Consider the following 14291-nt stretch of genomic DNA (forward strand, 5'->3'; position numbering starts at 1 on the left):
AATTAAGTAGCCTATCTTTATTGTACACCTGTGTTTTTTTGTTTTTTTTTACTGTTTTCTAGGGGTTTCTTAATTTTAGACAAGTTGACCAGCACACATTATATGCAATGCAATATAATGCATATGTGTCCTATGTGTGACATATTTTGCACACAGGTAAAGGTGCCCAACATAAGTCATTTCTAAAGTAAAAAAAAAAAAAAAAAACACATTGTTTTGGAAAATATCTCTTTATTTGTTTATCAGTAAATTTGTTTTCTATACAGAGATAGAGATATCGATATCGGCCATAACAGCAATATTAATATCGGTTATTATCGGTATCGGCCACAATTTTCACATCGGTGCATCACTACTTAAGAGTTCAGGAGTCTGCCCATCTGTGCCAACCATAGCATGTTGAAATCCATTTTGCACTTTATTGCGTACTGTATTTTCTATTGCAGTAAATCTATCCCAACCAATGTTAAAGAAAACAAAAACAAGAAGGCATGTGGTTTAAAAGTAGGCAAGTAAAATAAAAAGCACATCTGTTTGCAATACAGTTTCATTATTGTTCATTATTATCCAGAGCGGCTTACTATAAACAATTTGTGCGACCAAATCATGTTTTGCGCCAGTAACTGAAAAAGTTAGTAGCGCAAGTGCCACCAGTGGAAAAGGTTAGTGTAGTTCCCTGCCATGTGACTTCTTAATCTTATTTTTTAGTGAACATCTTGCGTTTCATAATACAGTAGCCCTAGCTCTACTTTGCACATTCAAGAGTGCATGACAAATTAAAGTTAAAGCAATATTTTTGTGTAAACACAGTTTCTCAAATGTGGGAACAAGCTTCTATCATAAAAGTGCACCGTATGGAGAGGATTTGCGCTGTAAAATAGGGTTACAGCTAACATTGAACTTTTCTGGGTACTTTATATGAAGCTTAAGTGAATCATTTAAAACTGCTGTGCTTTTTTGTGAAACTGTTGTTTTCTTATCTGCATTTCAGTAATTCCAGAAAATGGACCGAGTGCATGCTGTGGTTGAATTAAGGTGTTTCCAGGATTCCTTAAAGGTATAGTTCAGCTAAAAATTCTGTCATTAATTACTCACCCTCATGTCGTTCCCGTAAGACCTTCGTTTATCTTCGGAACACAAATGAAGATATTTTTAATGAACTCCAAGAGCTTTCTGTTCCTCCATTGGTAGCCTGCGCAACTAAAAGCCCCAGAAAGGTAGTAAAGACACCATTGAGGTAATCCATGTGACTCCAGTGGTTTAACCTCAATTTAATGAAGCCCCAGCATAATCTACCTCTATATTTACAAAATAATATTATGTAAAGCACATTCACAGAACAACTTCCGGTCTTGAGTCAACACAATTCGCATATGTCGCAGTGCTCCCCCTACTGGATTGCAGGTCAGTATTTTTTTTTTTTTTTTTGCAAAAACAAGCAAAGCACCGGCATCGCTTCATAAAATCGGTTAAACCACTGGAGTCACATGGATTACTTCAATGATGTCTTTCCTATCATTCTGGGCCTTGAATGTGTTCGTTGCATTGCTCCAAATGGAGAGACAGAGAGCCCTCAGAATTTCATTAAAAATATCTTAATTTGTGTTCCTAAGATGAACGAAGGTGAACTGAAGTGGGAGAGGGAGTGCGCTGTGATTGGCTGCTGTGAGAACCTGGCAGATCTATAACCAATTCAAATTGAATTTGAATCTAAAATCTTGTTCCGTATTGTTAATATATTTTGACATCCACACAGAATTGTCAATCCATGCACAGGTCTTAAGCATTACATTTAATGACATTGGACAATTTGTGACTGTCACAAATGTAATTTCTATTTATCATCTTCTTTAATACAGACAAGAGAGTGTGAAACCATCAGCTGTTTGCCAGGTAAATAGTGAAGTCATAGTGAATACCATTAATAAACATATAATGATTATATGGTATGCACTGTATATCTAAATTTTTTGTCTTTTAAAATCTTTTTTTTGTTGTTGTTGTTGTCCCTAGTCTGCCAAAAAAAACCTGTCCAATCTATACCAACATGAAAAAAAGAATTCTTGGACTGGAAGAAAGCGAGTTCTATTGGCAATTCAAGTGTATTAGTGGTAAGTACATTTACAAACCAATTAATTTTTGTATAACTCCCCAAAATATGATAAACATTAAAGGGATAAGTAACTTACCAAAAAATATTTTATATCTGCCGTCATCTACTCTCACGTTTTTTCAGACCTTTATGACTCTGTGGAACACAAAACGTGAACTTTGGAAGTAGGGGTGTGCGATATGACGATGTTCTGGCGCCTCTGTCCCAACATACTGAACAACGCGACGTATATTCACATAAAATGTTAGCGCAGTGGAACGGGACACTGCAGTTCGCAAAAGTTCATAATTTGCATGTGCTTTAAAGCCTTGTCGGTTAAACATTTAATTCGCGTGCTGATGCGCTGTTATAACGTGTGCGTTTCTCAGCGCCTACACGTGAAGCATGTACATGTACTAAAGGCCTGTCTACCAGCGCCTGGATACTGGACTAAGTTATCTTTCGAGTCTTATTGTGCTAATACTGTCAAATACACACAAGGTTTACATAAACAAAGTCGATTATGTCTAAAGTGAACGCAAACTAATAAAACAACAAAATGCAAAGAGAAAATCACTCACTGCTCTTGACTGATAACTTTAATAGTAGCTATTACGTCCGCTAGGGGTAAGACGCAATAAGTAGTTAAATAAATAAAGCCAGCTTCCCGCAGGCCGCCAGATCAACCAGAAAAAAAGAAATCCTCAAAAAGAACAAATACGAACGAAAGCGAATTCAAGGGATTTATTGTAAACACAAACGAAAATGAATCAATCAAAAGGACCCATGGCCCAAATTAAAGCAAAAAAAAGATATAATTCATTAACAATGAAATCAACAGAAATAAATAAATAAAGTGGTATTCTCGTCAGAGAGACCCAAGGCCCAAAATAACAAACAAAACCCAACCTAATAAAATTAAATAAACCACGTAAGTAACCTACCACAAAGAAAATGAAAGAAACTACATTAAGCTTACCTAACTACGCTCATCAAAAACATAAGTAAATTCCAAACCAAAAGGGCAGGTCTCTCCTACATCACCACACTCTAAATAAAATACACAGCCAAAGAACACAAGAAAAACAACATCTTGATCTGGCGGCTAACAGGAAGCCAGAACCGCTGCGACCGACCCGAAGCCGCAACCGTCCTTCATGTCAAGCGGAAGAGGCGTCTTTAAAGGCAGAGTCATCATATGATCACCCAATTACCGCTGGCAGGCTGTTATCAAATCAGCGGTAATCTGAAACTCAGGAAAAAGAAAAACAGAACATACACAGTCACAAAAACAAATACACATAACGTAACACCCCCACCGTTAAGAATCATCACATGGTTGATTACACATCTTCCATTGCACGCGACAAAGTATCCGCTAAGACATTCTCAATCCCCTTCTTGTAGCGAATTTCAACATTAAACTCCTGTATGATTAATGCCCAACGCATAATACGTTGGTTGGAGTTACACATCCGAGACAGAAAAACCAACGGGTTATGATCAGTAAACACTACCAAAGGTAGTGAACTTGACCCCACATATACCTCAAAATACTGTAGTGCAAGCAGTAAGGCCAAAGCTTCCTTCTCAATGGTGCTATAATTCAACTGATGTTTCAAAAATTTTCTCGAAAAATAGCATACCGGATGATCAACCCCTTGCACATCCTCCTGCAGGAGAACGGCACCAGCGCCAGTAGCGCTAGCATCCACGTCCAGCTTGAATGGAATGGAGAAATTAGGGGCAGAAAGTACTGGTGAACTGCATAGTAATAACTTGACAGACTCAAAGGCTCCCTGACATTCCTTACACCACACATAGTCTTTATTCTGACGGAGCAAGTTGGTCAACGGTAACACCACATCAGAGAAATTTTTACAGAATCCTCGATAGTATCCCGCCATACCAAGAAAACGTCTCAGTTGTCGTTTAGTATTCGGAACAGGAAACTGCACGATAGCCTGCACTTTAGCGGCAACAGGACGAACTGCACCCTGACCGACCTGTTTACCCAAATAGGTTACCGTAGCCCTACCAAACTCGCATTTCGCAAGATTCAGAGTCAAAGAGGAGGTGCACAGGCGATCAAACACCACATGAAGTGTCTCCAGATGATCATTCCAGTCAGAAGAATAAACCACAATGTCGTCTAAATACGCATCACAACCAGGAATACCTGCCAGAACCCTATTCATCAATCGTTGGAACGTGGCAGGAGCGTTTCTTAATCCGAACGCCATAACAGTGTACTGTAGCAAATTATCAGACGTAACAAAGGCAGAAACCTCGGCTGCGCGCGGAGTTAAGGGCACCTGCCAATAACCTTTAAGTAGATCCAGCTTTGAAACAAAAGTAGCAGATCCAACCCTGTCCACACAGTCCTCCATCCGGGGCAAGGGAAATGAATCTGACTTTGTGATGGCGTTAACTTTTCTATAATCAGTGCAAAAGCGGACCGTGCCATCACTCTTTGGAACGATGAGGCAGGGAGAACTCCAAGCACTGGAACTCTGCACAGCCAGCCCGTTTTCAAGGAGATACTTCACCTCATCCTGCATAATCTGACGCTTAGTTGAGTTCACCCTATAGGCATGCTGCTTAATTGGTGGATGATCCCCCACGTCAATATCATGGCATACTACAGTCGTTCTAGATGGTACGTCAGAGAACAAGGTTGGATATAGCTGGATTAAATGGCAAATATCTGATCGAGAAGCTTCGGACAGATATGAAAGGTAAGAAGGTAAATCTTTAAGGATCTCAGAATTTTGCAACCGGGCACCAGTAACAGATGCACTTCGCATGGTCAAACCATCGGTATCAGAACCCTCAAACGTAGACATAACAGCTACAGATGCAACTGAAACCGCAGAACTTTTCTCTTGACCATCTCGCGAAATATATAACTTCAACATATTAATGTGACAGACGCGAGTTTTCCTCTTGCGATCAGGGGTACGAACTATGTAGTCCGTCTCACTAAGTTTGGCGTCAATCACATACGGGCCAGAAAACTTCGCCTGTAGGGCTGATCCAGGGATAGGAAGCAAAACCAGTACCCGGTCACCCTGGTTAAAAGAACGTGAAACAGTTTTTTTGTCAAATCGAGTCTTCATCTTTGCTTGAGCAGACGCCATAGAGATTCGAGCAAGTTCGCCCACACGATGTAAACGTTCACGGAAGGAGCTAACATAGTCCAAGACATTAATGGCGTCACTTGTCTTACAACCCATCATTTTCTCCTTCAATAATTTCAACGGCCCCCTTACGGTATGGCCGAACACCAACTCCGCAGGACTAAAGCCAAGTGATTCCTGTTGAGTCTCACGCACAGCAAACAACAAAAGGGGCAAACCCTCATCCCATTCTTTCTCTGATTGAGCACAAAATGTACGCAACATTGACTTTAAGGTTTGATGAAACCTTTCCAGCGACCCCTGTGACTCTGGATGGTACGCACTTGAAACTTCGTGTTTTATATTGAGCTGACACAACACCTGCTTAAATAACCGGGACATAAAATTTGTGCCCTGATCAGTCTGCACCACCTTTGGTAAACCGAAAGTTGAAAAAAATTTTATTAGAGCTTGCAACACCCCTTTAGTTTTTATAGTGCGTAAAGGCACAGCTTCCGGAAAACGGGTATTAGCGCACATCATAGTTAACATGAATTTATGTCCGGACTTAGTCCGTGGCAAAGGACCAACACAATCTAGAACCACCCGCTCAAATGGCTCACCCATAACAGGAATGGGGCAAAGGGGTGCGGGGGAGATCACTTGATTTGGCTTACCCACAGTCTGGCAGATATGGCATGACCGACAGTACCTCACAACATCCGATCTTAACCCAGGCCAGAAGAAATGACTTAAGATACGATGGTATGTTTTTGTAACGCCCAAATGTCCTGAGAAACTATGATCATGGGCTAACATCAACACATGCGAGCGAAATTGAGCAGGCACAACTATCTGATAAACGGCATCAACTTCATTTTCAGAAAACACTGGCGTTCTTTTTCGCATCAGCAACCCGTCATCCCAAAAATAAGCAACAGGTCTCTTGAAAATCTCTCCGTTCTTCACGACGGCCGTTCTGCAACGAGCCAGAGAATTATCAGATTTTTGCGCGTTCGCCAGCGTAATTCTATCAATAGTCGAAGTTAAATCAACTTCAGCACCAGGTGCAGCGGACAACAGCTCAGAGTGCATACACTCTACTTCCACAGGGGGTTCATGACAACTATCAGTGCTATCAGGAAACGCCACAAAACTATCTGAAAGCTCAACTACGTCACTATATTTACGTGACTGCGCTCGCGTAACCACGCATGCAGGAAATACAGAAGTTGAGGTTAAAACAGAACCTACAACATTTCGTGAGTCGGAAAGCGGGTCTTCAACGACTTCAGGAAACGGCAGTACCTTTCCGCCTGCGAGATCATTACCAAGAATCAAATCAATCCCTTTAATAGGTAGCTGTGGACGAACCGCAATCTTAACAAGATCAGAAACGAGATCAGACTGAATGTTTACACGATGTAACGGAACTCTGACGATCCCCAACTCAATTCCTTGAACCAGCACGTCTGAACCGCAATACGAATCCTTAGAAAATGGTAAAATTTTGCCACACACAAATGATTGGGCTGACCCAGTATCTCGGAGAATGCGAATGGGGACTTTAACGCTTTCCTGTCCAGTAAGAAAAACTACCCCACTAGACACAAACGGAACATATCCAGCATCAACTCCTGGCCCGTTTGTGTCAACTGGCGAACTCGCAACACATGCAAATCCAACACTCTTCGGCGCCGAGCTAGTTGGAAACTGGTTTTTCCTTTTTAAAACTGGACAACCAGCAATGAGATGGCCAGTCTCATGACAATAAAAACACTCACGTGAGTCAGCCTGATTCGATTCGGCAGCTAAATTTTTCGGACTCTTTTCAAATTGGAAGAATTCACGACGCGCAGACGAAACAAAAACATTTTTATGAGTCAATACAAATTCATCCGCTGAAACCGCGGCATGCACGAGTTTATTCACTTTCTGCTCATTTAAATATACAACAATCTTGTCTGGTAACGTGGTTTTAAAATCTTCCAATAACACAAGCTCTCGAAGTTGCTCAAAATTATTTACCTTGCTGGACTGGCACCATTTATCAAAAAGATTTCCCTTTTCTCGGGCAAACTCAACAAATGTCTGATTGGCAGCTTTCACGTGACCACGGAATTTTTGACGGTATGCTTCGGGAACAAGTTCGTATGCCCTAAGAATCGAGGCCTTCAAAACATCATAATTTAAACTCTCCTCAACAGACAAAGCAGCACAAACTTCCTGTGCTTTACCAGTCAGTTTGCATTGTAACAAAAGTGACCAAATCTCTTTCGGCCACTTCAAAACAACAGCAATTCGCTCAAAAGCACTGAAAAAAGAATCAATCTCCGTTTCTCGAAACGCAGGAACTAAACGAATCTGGCTGCTAATATCAAATTCACCCGTGCTCGGAGTATGTGGGACAGGAGAAGTAACAGAAGAAACACGGGCACTGGGGACAGCCGCAAAAGGAGGTTGTAATACACTCACCGGTACCGTCGAAACGCGGTGCGCCTCAAGTTCACACTGCCTAACGCGCAAAAGCTGCGTATCATGTTCTTGTCGCTTAACTTGTAAATCAAGCTCGCGAAGTCGTATAGCCAATTTAAGGTCCGTGGTACTCAGCCCTACCAGTGGATCCAGCTCCACCACTGGATTTCGAACTGCTTCCGTGCTTAACTCGTCCGTCACATAAGCAGCATCGCCATCTAGTGCCATTGATTCAACTTTCAATACCCCATCCAACACCAATTTCTCCTGTACCACATCTAACAATACTTGCTTAGAGGACCCTTTAGATACAGATATATCATAATAATCTGCAATCAAAAATAAATCAGATTTACGGCATGATTGTAAAGCCTCTACCGTAGGAAAATGTTTAAACGCCTCAATACTAAAATCCATAATTATCCTCCGTATACTAGCAAAACCCGCCAATCAAACAACGAAATAAATACTTACCAGCAAGGCAAATCTTTGGCAAACTTACAAACGAATCAAATGAAATGGACGAGCCCCCATTTATTACGTCCGCTAGGGGTAAGACGCAATAAGTAGTTAAATAAATAAAGCCAGCTTCCCGCAGGCCGTCAGATCAACCAGAAAAAAAGAAATCCTCAAAAAGAACAAATACGAACGAATTCAAGGGATTTATTGTAAACACAAACGAAAATGAATCAATCAAAAGGACCCATGGCCCAAATAAAGCAAAAGATATAATTCATTAACAATGAAATCAACAGAAATAAATAAATAAAGTGGTATTCTCGTCAGAGAGACCCAAGGCCCAAAATAACAAACAAAACCCAACCTAATAAAATTAAATAAACCACGTAAGTAACCTACCACAAAGAAAATGAAAGAAACTACATTAAGCTTACCTAACTACGCTCATCAAAAACATAAGTAAATTCCAAACCAAAAGGGCAGGTCTCTCCTACATCACCACACTCTAAATAAAATACACAGCCAAAGAACACAAGAAAAACAACATCTTGATCTGGCGGCTAACAGGAAGCCAGAACCGCTGCGACCGACCCGAAGCCGCAACCGTCCTTCATGTCAAGCGGAAGAGGCGTCTTTAAAGGCAGAGTCATCATATGATCACCCAATTACCGCTGGCAGGCTGTTATCAAATCAGCGGTAATCTGAAACTCAGGAAAAAGAAAAACAGAACATACACAGTCACAAAAACAAATACACATAACGTAACAGTAGCTTTAAGTATAAATGTATAATTTATTCAGTGAAGTCTGTTTTGTTTTATTTTCATATTTGTTCATTTAATTTCATTTAATTACTTTTTAATACACCTACTGTAGCTGAAAACATAAAGCACTGTTTATTTAATTTGTATATTCAGTTGTGTATGTGTAATGTGTATCGTTGATCTTAATATTTAATAACAAACAAAATAATGACTTTTTTTTTATCTTCTCCCCTGTCTTCCATTCTTTTTCATTTTATATTTTGTTACCTATGGCTTTGTTTTTAAAATTGGACATTAGTTTAGTTTGGCTGTAATGCTCAGTCACAAAATAGTAAAACCAACATAAAAAAGAATCGTGATAAAATCGTGAATCGTGATTTTCCTGAAAAAAAAAATTGTGATATGATATTTTTGGCATATCGTCCACCCCTATTTGGAAGACTGTTCTGATTTGTTCTTTCCATGTAGTGAAATTTAACAGATATTTTTTTAAACTGTAAAAGGAATGAAAAATCACCATAAAATAGGTCCACGTGACTCATGCACTGTTTTCCAGGTTGAAACAATACAATAGCTTTGGGTGAGAAAAAAAACTTTCTTGATTATGTTATCATGCATTTACAATTGAATTGAGTGTCTAGAGCAGGGGTTGGCAACCTTTTTGTCATAAAGTGCCATTTTTAAATTTCCAAGTTCATCGCTGTGCCACAACACACATTTAGCCTATATATATATATACATACATACATACATATATATATATATATATATATATATATATATATATATATATATATATATATATACACACACACACATTTTACATTTTCATAATAGCTAACACAGAAATAGTACAAAAAATTTAAATATTCTCTTGAAATTTGTTTTAGATTTAGATAGACAAATTATAGTATTTATAACTCCTAACTAGAGATGCACCGATTACAATTTTCTAGGCCGATTCCGATTTCCCATTGAGTTTGACCTGCCGATACCAATTTCAGCCGATTCCTATTTCATTTTACACTTTACAGCACACACAAATATTTATTTTCTATATATATATATATATATATATATATATCTTTTTTAAAAATAAAATACCATATCCTTTTACCCAAACTGAATAATAAAAACAAGTTTAAATGGGTACATTTTTTATAAATATTTTTGAGTCTTCATTTTCTTTTCTGACATAACCTAATACAGTTCATGTTAAAACACACTAGACATGCACATTCTGTGCATTTTGGGCACTTTTGTTTGAAATCATATTTATTTTGTCCATCAAAAGTGGGCTTTCACTTTCATTGAGAATGAGCAGCGCAGACAAAATAGACTCGGCGGCGAAACCCGCGCTTCACTGCTGCTCACACGCTGCTCCTGCTCCCGCGTGAATGCACTCATTGATTAACATGCACGCCGAAAAAAATATGCGTGAAACGGCCGTAATTCACGAGGTTTCCGACATGTGCGTTCCGTGTTTTTTTACTATGAGGAATTATTACATCAAAATGTAGATATGTGTGCAGGTAGACTACTTTATCTGAATGAAATACATACACTTCTCTCGCATTTGCGCGCGTGCCAGCGATTAACCCTCCGCGTGCCAGTGTTGGCACGCGTGCCTTAGGTTGCCTACCCCTGGTCTAGAGCTCTATCCCTTTGTTGGTTACAGATGTCTCTACTCAACCAATACTTTCTATTTTCTCTTTCGTGAAATGATGTATATATAAGACTTGTACTTTTTGTTCTGTTTAACCTTTCAAGAGTATAAGTAAAGGAGAATACACTCAGCTGATCATATAACGTACATTCTTTCTGCTTGGCTTTTGATGGGTTATTTATGAAAACACTGGCTGAATGGACATTATTGCACTTGGACATTATTACTCGGCTACTCAATAGTACAGTTGAGTATTCCAGCAAGCTGTGTGTTAATGTGGTGTGTATTCTTCTCATTTTAGCTCCTGTGTCCATTTGGGCTGAAGGTCAAGACAGAACCAAACCAAAGCTGGACTGTAACCTACTGGCCTATATGACAGACTTCATACTGACAACTACTGGCATGGACGCTGCATCACATGTTATTGAAGAAAACTTCTTCACCTAGAATTTTCATCCCCCTTGAGGAGACTGCATGTCTTCATCTCTTGTTCATCCCCCATGAGTAGACTCCATGTGTTCATATCTTGTGAGTGGATATCATTTTAAACATTCTTCAAAGAACTGCTCATTTCTTCTGAATTTTAGTAGTATATGTAAGAATGTTCCATTAAACTTTTAGTAATGTTTTTAAGTAATTAAGTAATGCTGTTGTCATCTTGTTAATGTATGTACAGTATAAATTGCAAACATGCTTGTGTTGGACACGTGTTTACATGTTATAGACATTTTTAGAGGAGGTAGATGCTGTGTATTTAAAGGTGCTCTAAGTCATGTTTACTAAGTCATTATTACAGTGGAACAAATAGCTATTTTTTTATTTGTAAATTAGCAACTGAATTTAACCATTGCACAGCACCACTTTATCACCAATAATTTTGTATAACTTTGTAGTTTATTGTTTTGTCACATGTGAGAACAAATGCAAGTTTATATTTTTCAGATTATGTATTTCTGTAATAAAGTCTGTATCATAGAATGGTAACTTCTTTCTGTTGTTATTTTGTAGATGTTTGTTGTAAGTAAATGGCTTAAATGTAATTTCAAGACTTTTGTAAAACCATGGCTACACTGTGGTAATGCTACAGTAAAACCATAGTAACAATGACTGTAGTAACTGTGGTTTTTGGAGAAAACTACAGTCATGGTTACTATGGTTTTACTGTAGCATTACTACAATATAGCTGTAGTAAAACCATGGTATCAAAACCATGGTTTTTAAAAATCGTAGTTCGCACCAAAATACCACGGTTACTACAGTCATAGTTAACTACAGTTTTACTATAATATTACTACAATATAACTGTAGTAAAACCATGGTATCAAAACCATGGTTTTTAAATACCATGGTTTCCGCCAAAATACCACGGTTACTACGGTTGTAGTTAACTACCGTTTTACTATAGTATTACTACAATATATCTGTGGTAAAACCATGGTATCAAAACCATGATTTTTAAATACCATGGTTTCCGCCAAAATACCACGGTTACTACGGTCGTAGTTAACTACAGTTTTACCATAGTAAAACCATGGTTAATTGTAAAAAAGAACTTGCGCGTGTAGAACCTGTCAGGACTCGCGGCTGTTATTTCTGCTTGCGACTTGTTAATTTGTGCGCACAATCATATTTTTTGTCCTCCAGTTTGGGATTTGAGAGTTCTGCATGTTTACATTTTGCGTGCGAGCTTTGTCACGTTGCTCACACTGTTGCAATTCCCTTGCGCGCTGTGTTTATGCGCTTGCGCTGTTTTGTCCACCATTTGACGCCATACACGCGCATTAAAACACTTAAAAGTCATGCAGCACTTAAATAATCATCTAGAATGAAAACATATAACATCATTTAAAATACCATTAATATTAAATCATGAATTTTAAACTCATTGTGTGTAGTTCTATGACCCATTCATGTGCAAAATGCCAGACCCCAGTTTATGCCAGTTTTTGTTACAATACTAATAATTGCGTTATATAACTAAATGGCAAAAAAAAAAAAATTCTGGGTTCCAATTCTTCTTCTTCTTTCTTTCTTTCTTTCTTTATATACAGTACATATATATATATATACACTGCTCAAAAAAATAAAGGGAACACTTTTTAATCAGAGAATAGCATCAAGTCAGTTAAACTCCTGGGATATTGATCTGGGGTGCGTTTCCCAAAAGCATCGTTGGCCAACTATGGTCGCAAGTTCATCGCAATGTCCATTGAACTCCATTGGTAACGACGGAACTTGCGACCATAGTTGGCCAACGATGCTTTCGGGAAACGCACCCCTGGTCAGTTACGTAACAGAGGGGGTTGGTAATCAGTTTCAGCTGTTTTAGTGTTAATGACATTAACAGCAGGTGCACTAGATGGGCAACAGTGAGACAACCCCCAAAACAGGAATGGTTTTACAGGTGGAGGCCACTGACATTTTTTCCCTACTCATCTTTTCGGACTGTTTTTCACCAGTTTTGCATTTGGCTAGGGTCAGTGTCACTACTGGTAGCATGAGGCGATACCTGGACCCTACAGAGGTTGCGCAGGCAGTCCAGCTCCTTCAGGATGGCTCATCAATACGTGCCATTGCCAGAAGGTTTGCTGTGTCTCCCAGCACAGTCTCAAGAGCATGGAGGAGATTCCAGGAAGACAGACAGCTACTCTAGGAGAGCTGGACAGGGCCGTAGAAGGTCCTTAACCCACAGCAGGACCGGTATCTGCTCCTTTGTGCGAGGAGGAACATGATGAGCACTGCCAGAGCCCTACAAAATGACCTCCAGCGGGCCACTGGTGTGAATGTCTCTGACCAAACAATCAGAAACAGACTTCATGAGGGTGGCCTGAGGGCCCGATGTCCTCTAGTGGGCCCTGTGCTCACTGCCCAGCACCAGGGAGCTCGATTGGCATTTCCCATTGAACACCAGAATTGGCAGGTCCGCCACTGGTGCCCTGTGGTTTTCACAAATGAGAGCAGGTTCACCCTGAGCACGTGACAGACAGGAAAGGGTCTGGAAAAGCCGTGGAGAATGTTATGCTGCCTGTAACATCGTTCAGCATGACCGGTTTGGTGGTCGGTCAGTGATGGTTTGGGGAGGCATATCCATGGAGGGACGCACAGACCTCTGCAGGCTAGACAATGGCACCCTGACTGCCATTAGGTATCGGGATGAAATCCTTGGATCCATTGTCAGACCCTATGCTGGTGCAGTGGGTCCTGGGTTCCTCCTGGTGCATAACAATGCCCGGCCTCATGTGGCGAGAGCATGCAGGCAGTTCCTGGAGTATGAAGGAATGATACCATTGAAGGGCCACCACGCTCACCTGACCTACATCCAATAGAACACCTCTGGGACATTGTGTTTCGGTCCATCTGACATCACCTGGTTGCACCTCAGACTGTCCAGGAGCTCAGTGATGCACTGGTCCAGATCTGGGAGGAAATACCCCAGGACACCATCCGTCGTCTCATTAGGAGCATGCCTCGACGTTGTCAGGCATGCATACAAGCACGTGAGGGCCATACAAACTACTGAGTACCATTTTGAGTTGCTGCAATGAAATTTCAGCAAAATTGACAAGCCTGCTGCATCATTTTTTCACTTAGATTCCCGGGGTGTCTTTGAATTCAATCCTCTGTAGGTTGATCATTTTCATTTCCATCAAACGATGTGGCATCCTTTCGTTCATAACACATTACCCAGTCCATATTAGTATAGATATCCAGCATGAT

General features: G+C 40.0%; 1 protein-coding gene and 1 long non-coding RNA gene across 2 annotated transcripts in view; both read left to right on the forward strand.

Annotated features, from left to right (window-relative positions):
* Positions 1-14291, forward strand: part of col25a1 (collagen type XXV alpha 1 chain) — a gene marked incomplete at its 3' end in the record, with an annotated part of 949643 nt that overhangs the window by 381371 nt on the left and 553981 nt on the right. The gene's annotated exons all lie outside the window — the stretch shown is intronic.
* LOC308681584 lies at positions 969-11562 on the forward strand. Its single transcript, XR_014029042.1, has 4 exons — positions 969-1057; positions 1860-1893; positions 2014-2111; positions 10876-11562. It is a non-coding gene; the product is annotated as an uncharacterized lncRNA (long non-coding RNA).

The sequence above is a fragment of the Scardinius erythrophthalmus genome (assembly GCF_964197995.2).
Source record: "Scardinius erythrophthalmus genome assembly, chromosome: 2".
NCBI classification, from domain to species: domain Eukaryota; kingdom Metazoa; phylum Chordata; class Actinopteri; order Cypriniformes; family Leuciscidae; genus Scardinius; species Scardinius erythrophthalmus.